The 22294-nt window shown below is 38.7% G+C and overlaps 2 long non-coding RNA genes across 2 annotated transcripts; both read right to left on the bottom strand.

Annotated features, from left to right (window-relative positions):
* Positions 1-2744: 2744 nt before the first annotated feature.
* Positions 2745-20881, bottom strand: LOC144057322 (uncharacterized). Its single transcript, XR_013295215.1, has 4 exons — positions 20743-20881; positions 16268-16391; positions 4583-4695; positions 2745-4142 (listed from the first exon to the last, which is right to left on the bottom strand). It is a non-coding gene; the product is annotated as an uncharacterized LOC144057322 (long non-coding RNA).
* On the bottom strand, positions 11206-12581 carry LOC144057321 (uncharacterized). Its single transcript, XR_013295214.1, has 3 exons — positions 12220-12581; positions 11467-11541; positions 11206-11368 (listed from the first exon to the last, which is right to left on the bottom strand). It is a non-coding gene; the product is annotated as an uncharacterized LOC144057321 (long non-coding RNA).
* Positions 20882-22294: the final 1413 nt, after the last annotated feature.

Raw genomic sequence — 22294 nt, 5'->3', positions numbered from 1 at the left:
TGGCGGAAGATGACGGCTACAAATCGTAATGGAGAGAAAAGCAGTGCACAGCTCTAAAGCTTCTGAGTGTCAAGGTAGCAAGCTAGCTGCTGAGCTGTCACTGTCGTTTCAGGTCTATCGGGCAGTTTACAATTACGCCCAAACTACTACAGGCGTGGCCAGTTGATTTTGGACATGAAACACAGGCAGATGACGGAGGGATAAATATACTCAGCAGAGGTATTATGATTACAACAAACCTCTGCTGCTTTGGTGTCTGGCTATTCGGAAACGAATGAAGTCTCCGCTGGGTTCAAGCATGTACAATTAAACGGGCAGTGATTCACGCTAAAAATGTCACCGAAGACACCTATATGTGCTGTCTACATTTCTTCGGTGGAAATGGGCCAGCGACTGAAAATCCAGAACCAATCAATTGCAGGTATGTTTATCGTCTGCTTTCTCAGCGTTAGCCTTGCTAGCTGCCTGCTACAACATGCTAGCTACTATACATCATGGTGTAAGTGTCGCTAAGATGTGAGCGGTCACTGGGTCATCACGCCACTTTAACAAAAGTAACCAGACAGAAGTAACAGCCCAAAGGTAGGCTTTAAATCTTCAAATGAAAATCGTGACTTTAATGTGTTTCATTTGCGGGAAAATTAGCGACCAACACGATACTAGCAGTCATCTAGACCGCACCAGAGTGGCAGCAACGATCATACAAGAAATGTTACCTTTCTACTAAAACTGCTTTCTTTCCGCCCACTTTGAGGTCTCCGCATGTCAACCATCATTTAAGCCGTTCCACAGTGTGTTTGTCGATTGAACCATGTTGAAATTTCACGCCCGGGACGTCGTTCTCTTCCAAAATAATGTGTGCGCGTTTGTCCGACTCATGCATATTAATGAGGAAAAACGTGACGTCGTTTGAGATCAACCCTATTGAAACATGTTATGGTCCTGCTGTCACTTGGACAACAGATTTATAACGTGGGATTCTTTGACTCAGCTAACGCTGAGCCTGCAAAATCTGGTCAAACCTCAGCACCTTCCTTCATCATCTGCGTCCAGCTCTGCCCTAGCTTCTGCAACTATTTCAAGGTCGTCTGCAGGGACTACTGAATCCCCAGCTGCAGCAAAAGGTGGAATATAGGGAGAATTTGATTCTTAAGTCCACGTGTCTCGGCAGCATCGGACAACTGCCGTTGGTGCCATAATTGACATGTGCGGGTACGAGGAGGAAAGGACAACTCCTCAGGATCAGGATTCACTACTTTGATGGAAAGACAATAATCCAGCATTTGCCTCTCTGAACAATTTTTGCCATTGGTGTCAGCCAAGAGAGAGTTAAGCTAGTAAGAGGCAAAATGCATCAAAAGAAAAAAAATGTCAACATGATTTTGTTTTTGAAGAAAAAGTGTGTTCTGCATAGGGGGGCTTCTTTCTTTTTGCTTTTTTTTTTAAGGTTTTGATTATTGTTTAGTTTCTCACACTATTATTTTCACCAAAATAAATGCACTGAAGGGGAGAATTGTGTTTTTGTATGGAATTCACTAAACACACTTTGTATTTGGAAAAACAAATGTTGCAAAAGGATGGATGTTTTATAATATTTGTTATGGAGTGAACAACTATTAAGTAAAACCACCAGAAAAGAAGGTCAAGGAAGGGAGAATTTTTATTCAAGTTTTTGTTTTGAAAATACTTTTGTTTTAATTTGTGCACTTTGTTTAATTAAGAAAAAAATACAGGCATCACAATGTATGGGGTCAAATGTTCTACTGTTGCATTGTTTCTGTAATAAAATAAACTATAATAATAATAACAATAATAGGTATTTTGATGATAAAGTATGTTTTATTTACCATTAATCTTTGTGCTAATTCTGTCATGGGTTTTAAATATTTAAAAATGTAAAAACGGTAACTCTTAAAGGTCATGGAAATTAATTAATTAATTCCAATGGCAAAATATGCACCACTATTTATTGTTTAAATTGATGTGTGGGGTATTGGGTTAGCTCTGTTGCTCTAGAAATGTACCATCTGAAACAGTAACAACAGTCACCTTTCTATTCAACATCCTTGTGCCACACTCTCCCGATTTATTTGCAATCCAACTGCACCCAAATCCAAAAGCATGGATTGATTGGTCATGCCTAGATAACGGGTGTCGAACAGTACGTATAGGTTCATTTCTCAGTGAATAATGCGGATGAATACAGAAGATGGGTGTCTTTAACATTATATCATTTGATGCTGGCTCAAATTAGCACGATTGATGACTGTGAGCAATCTGCTGTTATAAATATGGATTTATAGAAACATGGTAATTAATTGTAAAATAAAATAAAGTCATGTCAGTGACAAGAGAAAAGAGGGAGCGTTTTCTAAAGACGTTGCTTCATTATTAGTACCTATATGTGTTTTTGCCACCATATGTTACCCACAAGCGAGTGTTTTCCTTTCAAACACCCACAATATGAACGGAGACCGTGTGAAAACGATGCATAATAAAGAGGTAAATTATTTCTTACCCGTCGCACCAAAAGAGAATTCCCATATGGAGTTGTCTGTGACTGAAATAAATGCGCAGATGTTTTAGCATCTGGCTCATCCTTTTGGCATTTGCCAAGGCAGAATACATCACCAATGAGGACTGAACATGATCTTCAACCCATTTGTGTGTCTACAATTAGACTCTTCTTCAAAGGTCACACTCTTAGACAGTGGAATTTTTAATGACAAAAATGTGGTCCAGGTCGGCTACATACCAGAGAAACGACAGTACAGTAAATGCAAAAGTATTAGAGCCATGCTCATAAGAATAAAAGAGGCAAATTTTGGGAAAACCACCAGAAAACTTGTCTGTCTGCATCATCTCTTTCATATCAAATGTAAAATATTTTGATATTATGATGCCTGTTTCAATATTAGTAATGCAAGGTTTTAACCGTGTATCCAGACATTCTTTTCTCTTGACATTTTGCAATATTCAAGACAATTTTTGCACCACTCAACGAACTCAACAAGTATTACTCGTCTCTCTGTGACGTACCGAGAGTTGTTTAAAATATTATCGACTCCTTGTGATGCAGTTGAGTTTAATTAAATAAACATAAGTGTCAAATTAATTCTTGGGACAGTGTCAGTTTAGATGGAGCATTATTATCTTTGAAGAGGCGGAGTTTTTGAAACAGTTCTTGTATTGGATACCATACATGTGGTTTGATCCATGTATAATATGTGCTTAAGCAATATGACTCATGTAAGTGTGTGAGTCAGCAGCACACTTAAATGCTATAAATATGTAAATAGGCCTTCAATTGGTGGCACCAGCTGTTTGCTTGGAATATTGCAGTGTTTTCGGAGGTGGCCTTACTGATCTCAATAAATTGAATGTTGACTCATTGAAAACAAAATCTTTGTGACGCTTTAAGATTTAAGTTTAGAATATCTTCGAATTTAGCTCACAAAACTGTTTTATGGTGCAATACAGTATACCAGACGGAATTCTCCAGTATCAGTAGGTTTTTCTTATATTTTTCTTATATATCTTTCTCATCAGTGCTTGAACATCATCTTCTACAGAAATGCTCCCAAGGTATATGAACCTATGTACTTTTTGTAATGCATTTTGCTCTTGCTGTTGATATGCATCACTTTTTTTTTTTTTTTTGATCTTGGGGGCCAGTGACCTCATCTCGTAAAAGCTTACAGCTACTGAAACAGTACAGATTAGCATGCACAAAAACTATGCCACCTAACAGAACTTTTTTGCTAGTTTTGCGGTGTAATCCCTTTATCAAGTTTGAAAGTTACACATATTTGCAATGTTGTAAAAAAAAAAAAAAAAAGGCGAGGTGATAGTTGAATAGCAAAAGTCGTTGGAAAAAAAATGTGAACGTGAAAAAAGTGAAAATTAAACTGTTCAACATAATTATGCAAAATGATGGTGTTGCAAAAATTTTATGTCAAGGAGAAAAAACACTATTGGAATAACTGATGGTTTTGGTGTGCAGTATAGTCGAAAGCACTGGAAACATGATTTTCCTTAGCCCCCGTCTCAGAATGGGTGGGTGAGGGTTCCAGTAATTATTTCTGGTGTCCTTACTGTTGGTTGCAGACTGATTCTGTTCTTCTTTGCAGCACCAAAGCAGACTATGATAGATGAACACAGAAGCGATTCAGTGAGTGCTGTGCAGAAGTGGCACAAAAGCTCCTGTGGCAGGCTGTCAGTGTTGCCAACTCTTCAGAAGGGAAAGTGGCTATTGGCTGTTCTACAACTTGCCACCTTAATTTACATAGTGTTTATTTGATTTTGTTGGCGGGTAATGGACGAGCCTCATACAGTGAGATTTAAGTTGTCGAATGGGGGTGTCAAAAGTCACTACAATTGTTGCTCATCAATCCAATAAAAATAGCCACTTGCGGGGTCACTACATTTGCAACATTACAGGCCATGTTTCCTCAGTAACTGCAAAATGTGTCCTCTGGTGGCCTTTTCTAGTATAACACTGTTGGACTTCCACAACAGTCATATTTTTTTCACAGTGATAGTCTTAGCAAAAGTCATTTTCACATCAAATTGTTAGACTGACCATCTTATTGGTGACCCTGCTGCTGGGAAAAACTGTTGGCTTAAGTCCCCAGGAAGTTCCGGGGACACAATTGGAGACATTGTGGCACGGGCTCTACATCAGCTTTTTGTCATCTGAAAGAGTCCACAGAATACTGTATAAATATTCACAGTACAGTATAGCAACCAATTTTCATTTATTGTAACAAGCAGGAGGCAGTTGAAGGACAGCTAGCCACTAGGCTACTGCTAGCTTCTGCTGCTAGCTTTGACTGCTAGCTACTACAGTTAGCTACTACAGATAGCTTCTGCTGCTAGCTACTGAAGTGTATCTTCTGCCCAGATTTAGTCATAACTGTTTTAATTTCCTCATTTCCTCAGTAGAGCTTTGTTCTGCGGATGTATCCTTGTGAGTGTTATCGCAATTTCTGCCAGGTGCAGTCATGACTGAATAACCTCCTCTATTCCTCAATTGGGCTTTGGGTTTGAATGATGTCCTTGAGTTTTATCTCATGTCCGGTCAACTCCGGTTGAATTGTTTACTGGAAACTGTGTGGTACCGCCCTTCAAGATAGTATCAGAATATTGTAAGTCCTCTGTAATCTTCGCACTTGTGAGAGGCTACAGCCATTGTCTGTAATCACTTGTGCCCGGAATATTCTGTAGAACTAAAAGCTTTGAAGGAACTGTTCATCGATCTCCAGCCTGTATTCAGATAACCAACATTTTCACTAGCCGAAAGACAACGAACATGCGGAGGAAAAGACTCCACAACACTACTAAAGATAGATACTACAGATAGCTTCCACTGCTAGCTACTACTGACTGTGTCTAGCTCCACATACAGTAGAACGTCATCCCCTCTTCTGCTTGTTTTCAGTTTTCCTTCAATGTGCATTATTTTGCAAATGCTTAAAGTTTGACATTTTGGTGAACACACACGTTTATTCTCTTGCCAAAGATGAACAAGAACACTTATTGGGGTTGCCAAAAGCCAGTTATCCTTGCTTTGTACAAACGCTGGACTCTGTAACGTAACCAGCCGATTAGAAACAATCACCCGGCCAATTGGAAACGATCAGTAGCCCAAGAGCAAATCAGTGTAAAATGTTGAATACACACACACTATCTCCTATAATGGGTGTTAAACAACAATAGGTGCAGAGAATGGTTGTTGATTGTTTTGCACTGCGCTAACAATAGGAAAACTAGTCAAACGTGTGATGGTGTAGTAAGAAGGTGGTGACGAAAGAGGTATGAATTAAAGAAAAACATTCAGAAGCATCACAAGCCTCGTCACTGAGTGAGCAGGGAACTGAGAAGGAAGGAGTGAAGGCTGTTTCTACAAAACTTTTTTCTGCTAAACAAATCATCACAGAGGTACATCGTCTTCGTAAGTCCTCCTCAAAAGCACTGGGCAGCAAATCACAGAAAGGCTTTCATGTATGGTATGCTTCTTGTAAGAAGTCATTTTTATGAAGTCAGATGATAAATTTTCTAATAAAAAAAAAAATCCAGATTAGATAATGTTAGTTTGAACATTTTTATTTTTCTAACATTGTGTACTACAGGTAATTAAGTTCTTCTTGTTGGGGGGTTTTGTATGTTGACATTATTAGTGTCAAAAAAGACATACAGACAGTCCGGGATGTATTTTCGCCTCTTGTCCAAAGATAGCCAGGTAAGACTCCGGCTCACCCGTTACACTAATGAGGACAAGTGCTATAGGAAATGTTTGGAGAACTGAGGCTAGCTTTTCAGCTTTAAAAATAAGCCAGAAAAATATATACTTTTTTCCCTCAAGTGTCACCCCCAGTACCCATAAATGCTGTAAAAAACAAACAAACAAACAAACCTCTGAACACAAAGTTTACTGTAGTGCATTTGAACCTATTGGTAAATTAGATATTTGGATCTTGATACAGATATTGATCCAACCAATCAAAAAGCATACTGTACAATCCAGTACGATTCAGTTTTTGCTTTGAACAAAGTGTTTCCACTACACTACAAAGCCTTAGTGTCTGTGTTAAGTTATTACTAGTTACTAGTACTGTTTGTTTCCTGTCCTTTGGGGGCACAATGGACACTCACCCACTGCAGAAGTGGGATATTTGCAGCTTCTAAGAATTGTGCACAGATCCTAATAAACTCATCATGCAATCTCTGTGTACTGTATTCAAGAGGCCATCAGAAAACACACCTGTGTTTGTCGTCTATAGCATGCACCTGCCAACAACACAATCGTACTGCTATTATGGGCCATCCGCAGTCTGCCATCTGCCCTGTACAGTGAAAACCGGTATTCACCCGTGAAGAGAACACCTCTCCAAAGTTCTAGACGCAATCAAATGTGAGCATTTGCCCACTCAAGTAGGTTACTATAATCAGCTGCAGTCATGTCGAGACCCGGATGATGACGAGCAGCATGCGGATGAGCTTCCCTGAGACGTTTTCTGGCATTTTGTGCAGAAATTCCTTGGTTATGCAAACATTGTTGTGGCAGCTGCCTGATTTTTCTGGTCGCAGAAGATCTTGGAGGTAAACATGCTGGATGTGGTCTGCAGTGGTGAGTCTGGTTGGATCTACGTCCAAATTTTCTGAAATGCCTTTGTAGATGCCTTCTAGAGGAGAAATTATTCCAGTCAGGATGCCAATTGCACGCTCAAAGAGTGTGACATCTGCGGCATTGTGCTATGTGATAAAATTGTACATTTTATAGGGGCTTTTTATTGTGCCAAGGAATTCACCTTTTTTTTTTTTTGGTAACAAAATTTTTAACTCTGCCACTCTGCTTCTGGAGTGACTGAGCATCAACATACAAATGAAAGTAAAAACAAATAATCTAAAAAATACCAAATAATAACCAAACAATTACTACACTAATTATTAAGCATTAAAAAGTTATATATTCCCCAACAATATTACTTTAACTAATATATAACAATAACGATTCCAATCTTCACAGAATATAAATTAAATAAAAGTCAGTCACGCTCGACATACAAAGTGGCATTCTTGTCTTCTGAAATGTCTTCTGGATTTTTAGGCAGACAGATTTAACGTTTGTCTATTTTGTAGACAATAACTAGAAAATTTTGTTAGGTTAGATATTTTTGAGTAAGCCTGTTTTGTTCAAAATGGATCACCATTTGTTGGTCCACGACGATATATGATAGCAATATACTGTAAGGTGCGATACTAAATTAAATGATGCAGGGTACTGAAAACGTGGTCTTATGAATATCTTTAATTGCTAAAATTTCAATATGACTTGGAAGAAGAATTAACAGTGGAGAAACGCCACAAACTAGATATGCATAAACAATGTTCATCTAATCTTTTTTCCCCATCTTTCAAATAACTCCCATAATTACAGTGTGCAGGTAACAAATGCAAAGCGGCATTCCTTTTTCAGACGATCAGACCGAGAAAGCACACTGTGACTAAACTGCAAATAGCTTATAGAGTATCAACAGTGATGCAAGAGCAGCTGTGTAATTTCCTTCAGCGCATTCATGCTAATTTGTTTCCATCTGAAAAGAAAACGGGAAAAAAGAACAAAAAGTTCTGGAAGTCAACTAATTTATGCCAGAATTGACACTTTTAATCCTTCAAAATGTGTTGCTCATACTTGGTTCACTTGAATCGCATAAGGTACATTCAAGACAATTTTATTTTATTACAAGAGTTCTCTAATCCAATGTTTCTCAACCCTGGTCCTCGGGGCACACTATCTAGTCTGTTTTTCATGTCTCCCTATTCCAACACAGCTGATTCCAATGACAGCTCATCAGCCAGCTCTGGAGAAGCCTGGTAACGATCCTCAGCTGTGTTGGAATAGGGAGAGAGGGAAACCAGGCTGGATAGTGAGCCCCGAGGACCAGGGATGGGAAACACTGCTCTAATCTTTCTCTGATTTGATTTAAGACACAGAATACATCTAACCTGCCATTTTGTAACCTAATTAGGAAGTATTTGGGGAGATATGAACACTTTATAGCCATTGGGAATTGTTAAAGGAACACTTTTTACAAGCAAATTTCATTCAAATCAAATAAATCATATTTGTGACACTAAAATGTAATGCTTTCCTAAAATAAATCATTGGAAAGCTCATTATGATTACATAATTTTAAAATTAGAGTCATTTACTTGCATTGCTGAACGGTTTCTCAGCGGGCCAGCTCATATTTACGTATAAAAATGTGAATTCAGTTTGAATTTGTTCATTCTTGCCCAAAATGGTCAAGCATCACTGAAATTGAAAATTTCTGCATACCATGAGGCTGAATGGCCCTGAGATGTGGTTGGATTAATTTTGCCTGACATTATCAAGCACAGTTGTCAATTGGTGTAAATGTTAGCACGAATGGTCATTTGTCTATATGTCGTAATGAATTAGATGGCGACCAATCCAGAATTTGGCCTGCTTCTTGGCCCAAGTCTCTGTAATAGGCTCCAATTGCCCTGGATGTTAATAAGGACAAGTTATATATAAATTAGCTGGATGGATGATCTATAAATTCACATTGATAACATCTTTTCCAACCCATGCAAAATTCCTGCTAATCTTAAAGAAAAGCAATTGACTATAAATCCCCAAACAACCCAACCAACATTGATGAAAACATAAATCTGTGGAAAACCACTTTGTGCAGGACACGCTGAAATAAAAATGTCATGTCTTTGCTTTCCCCAGAATCGATTAAGTGGCCAATGAGTTGATCATATTTCATATATGTACTGTACAACTTGTACCCATATAGAAATTCAAATTGATCAGCCACTTTGAACAATGAAGACACGCGGCTATCATCCATCAATATCAAAGTCAAATATTGCACATAACAGACAATCACATGCTTTTAATAGATCATTTCCCCCCAGTATTGATCAGCATGTGACCAAATCCTTAAATTTAATACAGCGGATAGCATAATAAACAATTTCCCAGTGGAAGAAGACTCAGCAATGAACATGAATAATATGCAGGGAGAGACGCAGACGTGCGCGCAAGTAAACAGGAAAATATTCTGGCCTTGTGCTCCCACAGAGCCTCGGTTGAGGTTTGCGGATAACAAGTAGTCTATGTTGTTTGCTGCTGTGATTTACGCCGCTTCCCTTTGCTTACAAGGCCATGGCGGGATTATTATGGCTGCATACACGCTGATAACCTTGTTTTGCGCTGAATACACAAACGTACACATTAGTCAGGTGGCTGCGCTCACCTCGTGACACCTGCTGCACATTCTCACGTCGGGTCGTAAATGTCTAAATCTGCATGGGTGTCCTATGATTGCAAAGGCTTTTGTTTGTAATGCTCCGCAGTGTGATAGAATCGTTGCGCTGACACAAAATGGCTGATTGACTTTGTGTCCATGTGTGCGTCTCAACAAGAAAGATGAAGTGCCTGTGCTACGTAATCAAGTATTTTTGACATTCTAACGTTCCCTGCATAGCAACATAACATCAATAGTCGACATGATTGGTTCTTCTGAAGCCTCCAAAAAATGTACACAATGTATTGCAGCGCCACCATTACTACGACTGCCCTAAATGCGACCAGCGGGAGAGGGCTAGGACACCAGGCTCGAGATAAATCCCACTCATTTCCTGTGTTGACAGTCTGAGGCTGCTTCCTTGACTTGGTAAAATTAACGGTCCAGAACGTTATTTTCCCATCCAACATGCCACCATCAATCATCCCGTGTGGGCTTCATCACTATTTCCTACAAAAGGCAAAAACAACCATTTTTAGGCCCTCGAGCAAAGAAGTGAAGATGATGAGGTAAAGTTCTGGGCAAAAGGACACAGTGTGGGGGGGGGATCTTCTAAATGCCAAGCTGAAAGCTGCATTGGGAGTCAGAGTGATGCGCTAGTCGGGTTAATGTGGCGACACACTCGCCTCTTCTGCCAAACACAAGTCACTAATGACAATTGTTACAAAAGATGAAGTGAGTATTCACATCATTCTGACGCTAAACTGTGACCTCATTTCTAAAAATGAATTTAAAATATACATATACTGTATTCAGTTCCAAATTATTTATAAAATGGTCAAATACAGTATGTAATATTTTTAATGGCAATATTTTAGCTGAAGAATGATAATAAGAGTGTGGCAGAAGTGATTTTCTTAGAACCTGGTACAGATAGTTCCTGGTCTTAAGAGGTTATGTTTGGCCCACTCGTTTGCGTTCGCACACGACAACAGTGGGCAAGGTAGTTCTCATTTGAATGAACTAGCTTGCACAGTTGAGCATGTATTTGCCACCTGGCAAAAGTTAAGTGTACAGTATAATTTGTCTTGGTAAGGCAGTTGAAAACTGATTCTAATATGCAATGCCATTCATGCTGCAGACAGTATTTGAGGCAGTGATATATACTAATGTCAATTTTAAAAGGTTTTTACATTATACGCATAATGTCATGGAACTTTAATTCTATATTACTCTGCTGTCTGCAACCTGACTGGCATTGCAAATACTGTACCGAAACTGGATAAATAAAGGTTAAATAAATAAATGACTTAATTGACAACTCAAGTTTTTTTATCTTTTTAAATGTTTGCATGGCAAGGTTTTGGGGGAAAAGAAGAACAAAATTGTAGATTGCAACAGTTTATTTGTGCACCTAAAAAAAAAAGAGAGAGAAAAAAAAAGCTAAGCCAGAAGCCGGGCTGAATTTTCAGTGCATGTCCGCAACCTGGAGGACATCTGCCTGGCCGTACATCATTTCTTGTCCTGGCGAGTTCCAAGCTTGCGATGTCCATTTCGCTGAATTAATCTATCCCTTGTGCACTTTCCTGTTGACATAGAAACGCAAAATTAATAAAATAAATGGCAAAATTAATAACAGTTGGCAATACAAGTACTACTAGTTACTGTAAGTAAATTTTCTTACCAATACAGGTGAACACTGAATGAGGGCTGCTGCTAGTGCCCGTGTCGGAAACGTCATCATGTCCATCCACAACAGCTGTAAATTAAAACACATGCAGAAAAAAATCGCAGATTAGTATTAGATGATATGTCTGTGATGTCTGCATGCATTTGCACTTAATCTTCAACAGTTCCTAATATTTATTCAGGTGCATATTTTTAATGTGCAATACATTATATTTCAATCATTATTGGAGTACATTTTATGTTCTTATACCTAAGCGCAGGCTATGGTGGTTGTTTGTTTGTTTGCTTTTTGCCGTGACCCGCAACTCACCACCGAGTGTTGTTTTGTCACGCCGAGTGGAATAAGATGATCTTTTGCGACGCGAACCGTGTTTGTGACCGGCAATTCACCATTGAGCGTTACGGTGAGTGGAATAAGCTTCTATTTCGTTAATGTGACTTTGCGGTGCTAACGCTAAGCTAACACAGCGCTAAGCTAACTCCTGGTGAGGTGTGTTTGACTGGACAAAATGGCCGTCATGGCGGTGCAGCGAACTGGACATTTCTGTTATTCATATACATTTGTAAATGTCTATAAGCAATCGTGGTATTCACGGCAGGGCAGGCAAAGAATTTGTCCTTTCGACTGTTCACGGCAAAATAACACAGGAGACTAGGAGGAACTACTGACTAAACGACACAGTCACACGAGGTAGCGAACTAAACAACAATACTACAAGTATTTCTGTAAGATTATTGACGTATTTACCTTCGTCTATCCGTGGCGCGCTGACTCCGGTGTCCATGAGCCGTGGCGTCGAATTGGCCGTCCCATTTACTCGGCAGTCATTTCCACTTTGGCTGCTGCTGTAGTGATCCATGAGCGTTTTATAGTCTTTGGTGTAACTTTGGAGCTTCTACAGACTTTTTGGGGGTCGTGTGAATTTTTTAGTTGTTTACCTCACCAAGCTTGGCAGTAATAATTTGGTGGCTTTGGTGACGCCGATTCAAAGTCATGCTGCATGCCTACGTCTTCCAAATGCTTAGAAGAACTTGAACCGCTGTCCACCTATCCATTGGCTTTTCCTCCATTTTTAAATATTGCGACTAATGAGGACATCATAACTAGTAAATATTGTAAATACTGTACGCTTGCAGTAAAAAAAAACTAGAACGATATGCTTGCAGCTAGCCTAATGGCGGCTGTGCAACACCCCCCCCCCCCAAATTCAAACAACCAATCATCTTTTATCTGTACAGCACGCCTCCGTGTGCAATTCAGGGTACACACCAAGTCAAGTCAAAATACCCTCCTCAGGTTTAGGAGCTTAGGTAGTACCGTTCTGGCCCCCTGAGACCCAGACCCAGAACCAGTTTTGTGTGTGAACGCAAACTTTGGACAAACTCCCAGGTTACAAAGAGAAGTTCCATCATTGGTTCCTGCGGTGTGAAAGCCCCTACTGTGTTCTATTGCTATAAAAACATGGAGCCTACCAAAAGAAAGATTAGAGTCTCTTCTTGCATCAGGAAAAAAAACATATTTCTATCTGTTTCCATTTTGTAGCAAGTAGCATTAGAATATAGCTAAGTTTCATCATTATTCACAAATCTGTTGAATACACTGGGGGGAAAAAAGCTTTTTTGCAACATGGCCCTAGTTGATCTCTCTCTGCTGGCCGTATTTTGTAATAACTACCATTGCTTTAAGCAACCGCTTCCGGTCAGAGGCTACATCAAAACCTTCTGTATTCTCTAGCATAAAAAAACATAAAAAAAAAAAAAGTAAATATATGTTTTTGGGACCATGGCAATATTAAAAATGTTATGTTTTTATACATTTTTGGGAGCAAATGAGTTAAGGTGGTATCTCACTGAGCGGCGAATGCTTGCAAATGTTGGATTTGTCAACTTGGCAATAATCAGGGTGTCGGATCTGTCATTACCAACATTTAGTTAATTTTAGCAATGCTTAGAGACAGGTAGCAACATTAGCATAAATGACTTTGCTATTTACCACTTCTTTGCCACCGTTTGGCAACTCCTGGACCGTTTGCCAACTCCTGGAGTAGTGGGTGAATCTATGGACCCAACTTAATAACAAAGTACCGTACACGAACCTTCCCCAGCATTCAGTTTTTATTTTCTGCTGTCCACTATCTAAGATGGATTTCGATAATACGGTAAAGAATTTCTGCCAGGAAGAGGCCTAATGTGCTGCTGCTGTTGAAAAATTGCTTTCTCTGCTGCTGAAGTTATTATCGTGCAACAAAAGAGAAAAAAAGAAGACGAAGAAAGAAAACAAAGGAAGAAGAAAAGAAAGATTGTTTGGTTCAGAGAGTTTTTGCAACAGAGGACAGACCTTGGTCGATAGGAAAAACTGATCTCACTGAATGGCAAATGCTTGTGAACGATTGCGCACGGATTGGAACTAACAGTGCTGACATGTCCGTCCCTTTAAAAATGATTGCCAATGATAGTAAAACAATGAATTTGCAACATTTCCTTACGACAACCTTTCACGAACCAATGGCATCACACAGCTTTTTATAGAGAAGCGATTTCTACTTAGAACAAAGTATTAATGATAATACAAACATTTGAAGACTAGTGGATTCACAATAAAGTTATCACAGTTAGCACGATAGAGGTGTAATAAAACCGCAGGATGTGACTACTCTTGCGTTAGGTACAGAGTTCTATTGTCGAGCGGGAAATTGCAAGTGCCAGGGAACAGAAGTGAATGACACCACGGAGGATGGTACGGAGAGAGGCAGCATGTAAAGAACATCCTCCCCATTTCGCTTCCCCGCCCAAGCTCGCCCGTTCCCACATCACATCACAAAACAACGGGGCGGATGGGAAAGTGGAAGGAAGGAGGAATGTGATTTGAGGGCATCAAGCAGCGGAACTGACAGAGACGGATTCACTGTGGCCCAAGCATGGAATTGCTTTTCCTTTCCCCTGGAACTGAGTTGGAAGTGTAACGCTGCGGATGCAAACAATCTTTAAACGGCAGCTTTCGCCAAGTCCAAAAGCCAAAAGGAAACCTCACAGGCAGGTAGGGAAAATGCCAAACTATGATGGAAAAAAAGGTGAGGGATTGCAATAATAGTTTAGGCTCGCTGTTGCTTCAACAGCCAATACAATTTAACATATTGTATCCATTTTTTATATTTTACAGTGTATGCCCTAAAAATAAATCATTTTAAACTCTGTAAACATACAAACACATGAGGTGCGATGTTCACAGCAAAATTCCAAATTGGAAGAGCAGCTAAAGAATGGCTGATGTTTTTCTCTCAGCACGACACAAAGTACTTACCCTTAATTTGCACTTTACTTTAAGATCAAGTAAACAAGGTGATTCAAAAAAAAGTTGTCACTTTAAAACCCTGGAGAACCCACGGGGTCAAATTTGGCCCCTATAAATTTTGCTACTCAAATAAAAAAGACCTTTTTTCTTTTTTACAAATTTAACTTCAAAAGTCCAGAGTGCCACTTCTGACCCCTGCATGGGGCCATCTAGTGGATGAATATTGCACTTACATGAGCCAGAGTGGTGGTGACAAGATGGCTGCCTGGCAACATGCTGTTTTGTTGAGCTGGAAATCAATCCAAACAAAACCATCTTCTCAGCAAACCATCAGATGGTAAAATTGTGTTTTTTTTTGTTAATCTATTTCATATCATGTTGCAGAATGCCTAGGAGTATGTTTTATATATATATTTTGATAAATTAGCAACTCTGAGCTAGTTCAAAAAACAAGGGTTAAAATTGAAAAAACATATATTTTGGTGTTCAGTGAACTTATAGCAGTCATTTAATGTATAATTCATAATTTTCCAAAGAAGAAAAGGGTTCTTGGGTTCTCCAGGGTTAAGGCCAATATTTGACTTAAAATAAAATGTCAAGCAAAATCTATCTAAAGATACCAAACAATGCCAAACAATACACCACTGGGGAAACACAGAATAATTCATGTTTCTCATGAAAACACACCGTTGTAAACAGCAGTGTTTCCCATATACTTTACATCAACAACAACAAGAAACGCCGCCGGCATCTCTGGACCCCAAGCTCATCTTGCCAAAGTAGAAAAAGGTGGTCTGACGAGTCCACATTTCAAATTGTTTTTTGGAAATCATGGACGTCAAGAACCATCCGGATAACTATCAGCACAAAGTGTGCCCATGACATTAGTAACTTGAACATCTGTGACGGAACCATTAATCCTGAAAGGTGCATGTACCCTGACCCCGCCACCCTTGACTGCTTTCTGAAGAATATTTGAGCGAAATGGTGATATTGTGTATGTGAAAGAACTTAGATCTTTGAGTTCATCTCATAAAAAATGGGAGCAAAAACAAAAGTGTTGCATTTATATTTTTGTTGAATATCAATCAATAATACAATTATGTTTATCAGTTTCTTGTAGGGCGCAATAATGATAAATAAATGACCCACCCAAATGAACACAGAATAGTTGGTAAATGTGTATGCATGCTGCAAAATATCTCCATCCCTTGTGCTTTATTTATAACTTTCCCTCATTATATACTGACAATGTACAAATTCACACATTCTTTCACACTACTGATGCTCTCTGTGCGACAAAATAAAAAGATGGCTGCCGCATCACATCAGCATTGTGATCTCTGGCCTGTCCGAAATCGCAAAGAGACTTCCCGCCTGTCAAACGGAACTGCATTTTCCTCGAGCTACAATGTGGACATGCATTCATGTGTGAAATAGAGATGCCCCCCCCCCCCCCCCCGACACACACACAAAGCATTATCAGCATAGTGTGTACACACACCTTTGTTGTCAGACAGGATCCACTGCATTTGTGCAGAAAGAAGCTTCCTCGTTTGTCTGTGTGCATTTCCTCTGATTGAGAAGCAGCCTCCATTGGCCAGAGCCACCGAAGCCTGCCGAGGAGCCTGAAATTGGAAAATGAGACAAACATCAGAGATGAACTGGCGGCCAAGATTTCCACACAAATGCACTTGAGATAATATAATGCTTAGGATGAGCATAATGAAGCCCCTCAAACTTACCCCGAGACATCACTTTATTCTACGGAAATGTATCAAGAGGAGACAAGAAAAATATCAGGGAGTGATGAGAGGATCACAGATATAGCATCCCCACCCCAAGCCACAATTTACTCATCCCTGGTAATTACTGTCAGAAAAAATAAAAACATGTCAAGCTCAATAACATATAAAACACTGTTCAACGTTGTCCACTATTTGCTCTCATTCCGGTAGATTAGCATCAAACATGGAGATAGCTATGCCGCCGTGAACCAGGAAAGAAAGCTACCATTGAGCAGTGATGAGGAAAAGACTCACTTTATTTTCAAGAAAAAATGCAGAGTATCTCTTTTTTAGTGGGCTACATACATGCCAATGAGGGTCAGTTCTCCTGAAAATAACTGCTCGTTGTTCTATAAGCCTACATCTTGGGGGCATAAGTACCTGACCAGATCCAGTAACTGAGGTCCTATTTCCCATTTAGTCTTGTTTTTTTTAGCTTTGGTCATTTCTTAGCATGTACCTCCATGCCAGGACTCACACAGCATATATGTAATTATCTCATTAAACATACATACATGTAATCAACAGCAAATGTGACCAGCTAACAAAGCTTAAAGCAATACATGATAGAAGCAATCAAGTCAGGATCAGCTGTTCTGGACCTAAATGATCCCATTTTTTAGTTGAGGGGAAGTCAACTCAGAACCATCCTTACTTAGATTCACACCATCACTGGTTCACCTAAACCCTTGCAATTGAACCAATTATTATTATTTTTTGCCATTTTACATTAATGCTAGGCAACTTAACTCATTCACTGCCATTGACGGCTAAAATTTTCAAAAATTCATTTGAACTATTTCTATAAGTTAATTTTTTTTCCCACTTTTTCAACAAGAGTATGAAAACCTAGGGAAAAAAATAGTGTACATTTAGAACAGATATAAAATGCTTGATTAATCGTAAAAATACTAGTGAAGTCATGCGATTAATTGCGATTAAAAAATGTAATGGCCTGACGGGATGATTATTAAAAATTAGGGGTGTCAGGCAATTATTATTTTTTTATCGGAATTAATCGCATGACTTCAACAGTTAATTCACGATTAATCACAAATTTTATATTTGTTCTAAATGTACAATAAAAAAATCTAGGTTTCCGTACTCTTGTTAACAAAAGTAGAAAAAAATGTTAATGTTTTTTTTTCTGATTTTTTGACGTTTATAACCGTCAATGGCAGTGAATGAGTTAAATATTGAAGGGGGCCACTATTTTGACATGATGTATGACAATAAAACCACTTTAAATATGGACAAAATAAATGCATATGTGCATAAATGTTTGTATGAAAGATCCTCTATCCCAAGCCAACAACAGAGGGTTGGAAGCGAACAATAAAATAACCAGATTCTGTGATTTGCCATTCAAGGACGGCACATAACTGATAAACAGCAAAGCAATATTAAGTGCAAGAACTCATTTTTGTGTATTTAAAAAATAAATCTACTCACTGAAAATGATCATATTATTGCGGTACGATGATTGTTAAAGATTCCTTTGATGTCGTTTTACTTAGATTACCAGTGAAATAAATAAATCACTACAAGTTTACTTTCAGATTTCAAGTAAGTTTCAACATTAAATGAGCTTTCACTTGTATAACTCTTTTCTACCGTCAAGGTACTCAAAGCGCTTTCACGCGGTCTCATCATTCACCGATTGATGACGCAGCATCAGGAGCAACTGGGGGTCTTGCTCAACGACACTTGTTCATGGTGCTCAGGATTGAACCCACAGCCTACGGATCGGGAGGTGACCACTCGACTACCTTAGCCATGCTACCCTCATTACTGAACGCCTGCAATTAAGTAACTCGTAGACCTTCATTTATCTTCATAAAGTTATTTGCATAAAGCCAGGCAATCGGTTTCCAGGCTATTTTGAGTAAAGTGACGTCAATGCTAAAGTCGCTACAATTAGCTTCAACTTACAGTGGGGAAGCAATCACAAAGTTCAACCTTGAACTTTATATTAGTTTACAGATGCATATGTTGTGAACAACCTGTGGAGTGCTGTAATAATAACACATCAAATATCAAAGAAATTACCATCTGTCAGTGTATTTGATAATGAGTGAAGTTTTTTCGGTCTAGGTCTTTATCAACAAGGATCAAATGCAGGCTCCGTTTGACTTAATGTTTCATTGAAAAAGTATTTTAAAAGAGTACAGATGAAAACCAACAAAGCATTTACCAAAGAAATATTTTAAAACTTTAGTTTGGCCATATCTAGTGCCTCACAACATTGAAACATCAATGCTATTGTTCTTTCATGTCGTTATATACCATTTGTCATGAAAATTCTAACCACAAGCTGATGCTTAAATGTTTGCCCCATAATGAACCAAACAAACTGAATCCATTTAATTAATCTGAGTCCAAAGCTTCGACGTTGTCTTTTGAAAGCTAACTTGTCACGCCAACAAGTGAAACTTCTGGATATACAGTAGGTTATTTAAAAAAATATATATATATATATATTTTTTTAAAGAGTGTCCATCATTAACGGAAATCCAAACAAATTGTTTTCAAAGTGAACTACCACTGACACTACCCATAAGTGGCGTGATAAAAAGCTAATACGCAGAAGTATAAACATGTCTGTGGATCATATATTACAGAGTTAATGTGCGTGTTCAAGTAGCTCTGGAGCCGACCCTTACATCATGTCCACTGCTCTGTGGTCCACAGGGCAAGTCTTCAATGGAAAAGCCAGAGAGACAAATAAAGACAAATGGTTCTGTCTTTGGTGTAATTAGTTTCAAGCTTGGAAAAGACCAGAGCTCTGCACTGCTATTGCCTCTCTCGGGACAGGACTCATAAAGCCGCGGACCAATTTGAGGCCAAGTTCCTCTCAAATGGGCCAAGACAAGAAGATAAAAAAAAAAAATAGGACATGTACAGTTTTCTGTAAAAAAAAAAAAAAGTTTTCTGAATGAAAGCTGAATTCAGAGAAGTGTGATTCATGAAGAGTAGCGAAAGTGAGAACTTTCTGCATGTGGGTTAGGAAGTCGTAGTGAGCTGCGAACACTGTCCAATTAAAACCCAATATCGCCACTTTATGGTGCTTATGACTAAAATAATTAGATTTGATGTGTTCTCATCCACAGCTTGTTTAAATGAAGCCAAGCAACTAACGTTCTATAATAATATCTCTATTCAATTCTCTTGAATTGGAGATGCGCAAAACCACAAAATGCGCTGAGAAGGAAAAACAACCCCAGTCACTTAGTTTTAATGAGCCAAGTGTCAACAACATTGTTTTATGATAATGGCAAAAATACATTGGCATTGAAGATGTACTGTATGTTGAACTAAGTTAGATTTGTCATTAAATTACTAATTACACTGTTTTCGATGTAAAATTGAAAATGCATTGCTTTGTGACAATGTGAACATTATAACAATAGTGCTGGGAATATTTGTGGTTCTAATTTGACTAATAAACCCTGTTTGCAGCGTATTATGAAATATGTTGCTTCAAGACTTTTATTTCTTACACCTGATGCAGAATAAATATGACCGTTTTCAAGATATGTTGATAGCTGATCCTTATTAGCATACTTACAAACATCCTCCTATATAAGGACATGGGATTGTAGCGTTGTATGCCAACTAAAGACACAAAATTTGAGATGTTTTTGTGAGCTGAGGGCGGCTAATCAAAATGCTTAAATGGTAGACTTTGACTACATTGGAGTGTCAACTTCAGTTAAGAAATTAATGAAATGTTTATATTAGTAGGTATTAATGGACAAAAAACTAAAAAAAATGCTGTAAAAAAAAAAAGATGATTATTAAAAATCCTTATAATCCAATGATACAATATTATACAACTATTGAAATCAAGGAAATATTCTGCTTATTGCCAGCACTCAAAAGTATCAGATGAGAAAACGTCACATGAGGCACTGAAAACCAGAATGGGTTAACTTCATTTGTAGGAGACTTAAGTTTGTAGGAGACTTTTTTTGTTTGTTTAAGGCTTTATGTCTGCACTAAAATATGGTGGATTTATATCTTGGTGATGATGTATGGCACTGACAACTTTCTGTCTACTTGTTTTAACAGAGATTTTTCACATTTTAGTTTATTCAAAACATCCATCAAATCTATCAATACTTTTTGAAAGATCATCAATAGCATTCACTTGTGCTAAAAATGCAGACACCAAAGCCAAAGCACGACTTACTTTTGAGTCTACTCCAAATCTTTGAACTTCGACTTTCTGGGTTGTTTTTGCAGCAGGTGAAGGATGAGTTCACGGCGGCCATCTTGTAAAAAAAAAATACTCAGTTAAATGATAGACTGCCCCCTATATGTCAAAATAAGAAATGCATCTGGATCCATCTGGAAGATACAATACTGTATGTCTTCTTTCTTTTTTTTTTGCACTTAACTTAAACATGACCAAAACATACTGTAGTCAGCCTACGTTAGCTCTTTGTGGCTGAAATATGAATTACTATACTACACTTTAACATACACGAAGGAACAAAGTGGTGAGAATAGTGAGCAAGGTCCAGTATGCTGGGGGCAAAACTTCTAAGTAAAGAGGAGCTAGCTTTTAAGTGTTTGAAAAGAAGCTCTATGGGAGTGGATTAAAAAAAGAATTACCTGTTAATGTAGCCATGTTTAGTCCAGTTTTTTTTGTTTTTTTTAACAGATTATGTAAATTCTGCAATTTAATAGACCTGCTGCTGCATTAGTGGAACATCTGAGAATAACATGAATATTAATAATGTTGTTTTTTTTAAGCGTTAATGTATGAATGCATGCTCGAGAGGAATGAACCACGACAACTACAAAATGAAAATGAATTCGTGCAACCAACACAGATAAGTAGTGAATGAATGAAACGTTCAAGTGTTTGTCTGTTTTTCCTCTCCTCAATACAAATGAGTTCTATCCTTAGGAAAAGTGCAAAATGAGGACACATTTTATTTTTTATTTTTTTTTCGAGAGAGAGAGAGCTCAGTATTGTTCATTCGGTAATTTTACCAATTTGACATGTCATCATCATTGCTCTCTCTTTTTATTATTTTTTTTTATTTTGTACGTGGGTGAGCATGTTGTCTTGATGCAGCCTTGCTCAAGGTCTGCCGCCGCAATGGCGCCGTTGGACGTCAGGACACAGTGAGACGACGTGAGTGGGGCCCTGGTGTAGGTATAGCAGATGTTTTGATCCATTACAGAAAAGGAGCAGAAAAAGAAAAGCGGAAATGAAGAAGAGAACAAGGAGTGGATGAGGATAGCATAAACCACCGTGAAGAAGACAGTCTTTGTTGATTGGAGGAGATAATCCGGTTATAGTTTATCCAGGGTGGGGTTCAATGTCATGAAAATCCATTTTTCGGACCCACGGTTTTATGTATGTGGTTAAAATGAGTCTGTGACATGATTGAACTTTGAAAATACAGTCACACATATGAACACATTGGTCAGTTCATCTCAGAGTGCTTCCTGGGCAAGCGTGAGTGTGGCGCCAGAGTACAAGTGCGAACCAGCAGGAGGTCGGTTGGGGCTTCATGCTGTTCACTCAGTCTCAAAGTGCTCTCTGGGTGGCTGCGGGGTCACCAGGCGACACATTTGAGAGGTGGGGGGAGAATGAAGAAACATTTTCCTGCAGGTGACCTAACCACTGCGTTGCCGTGGCCACCTTGGAGTGCATCGTGGCCGGCATTTTATCAATGGCCTGCTGAATTTCAATGGAGCCAACACAATGAAGAGACATGGCGGCTACA

This window comes from Vanacampus margaritifer, chromosome 9 (genome assembly GCF_051991255.1).
Source record: "Vanacampus margaritifer isolate UIUO_Vmar chromosome 9, RoL_Vmar_1.0, whole genome shotgun sequence".
Taxonomy (NCBI): Eukaryota; Metazoa; Chordata; class Actinopteri; order Syngnathiformes; family Syngnathidae; genus Vanacampus; species Vanacampus margaritifer.
This window is presented reverse-complemented; position numbering and strand designations above follow the sequence as displayed.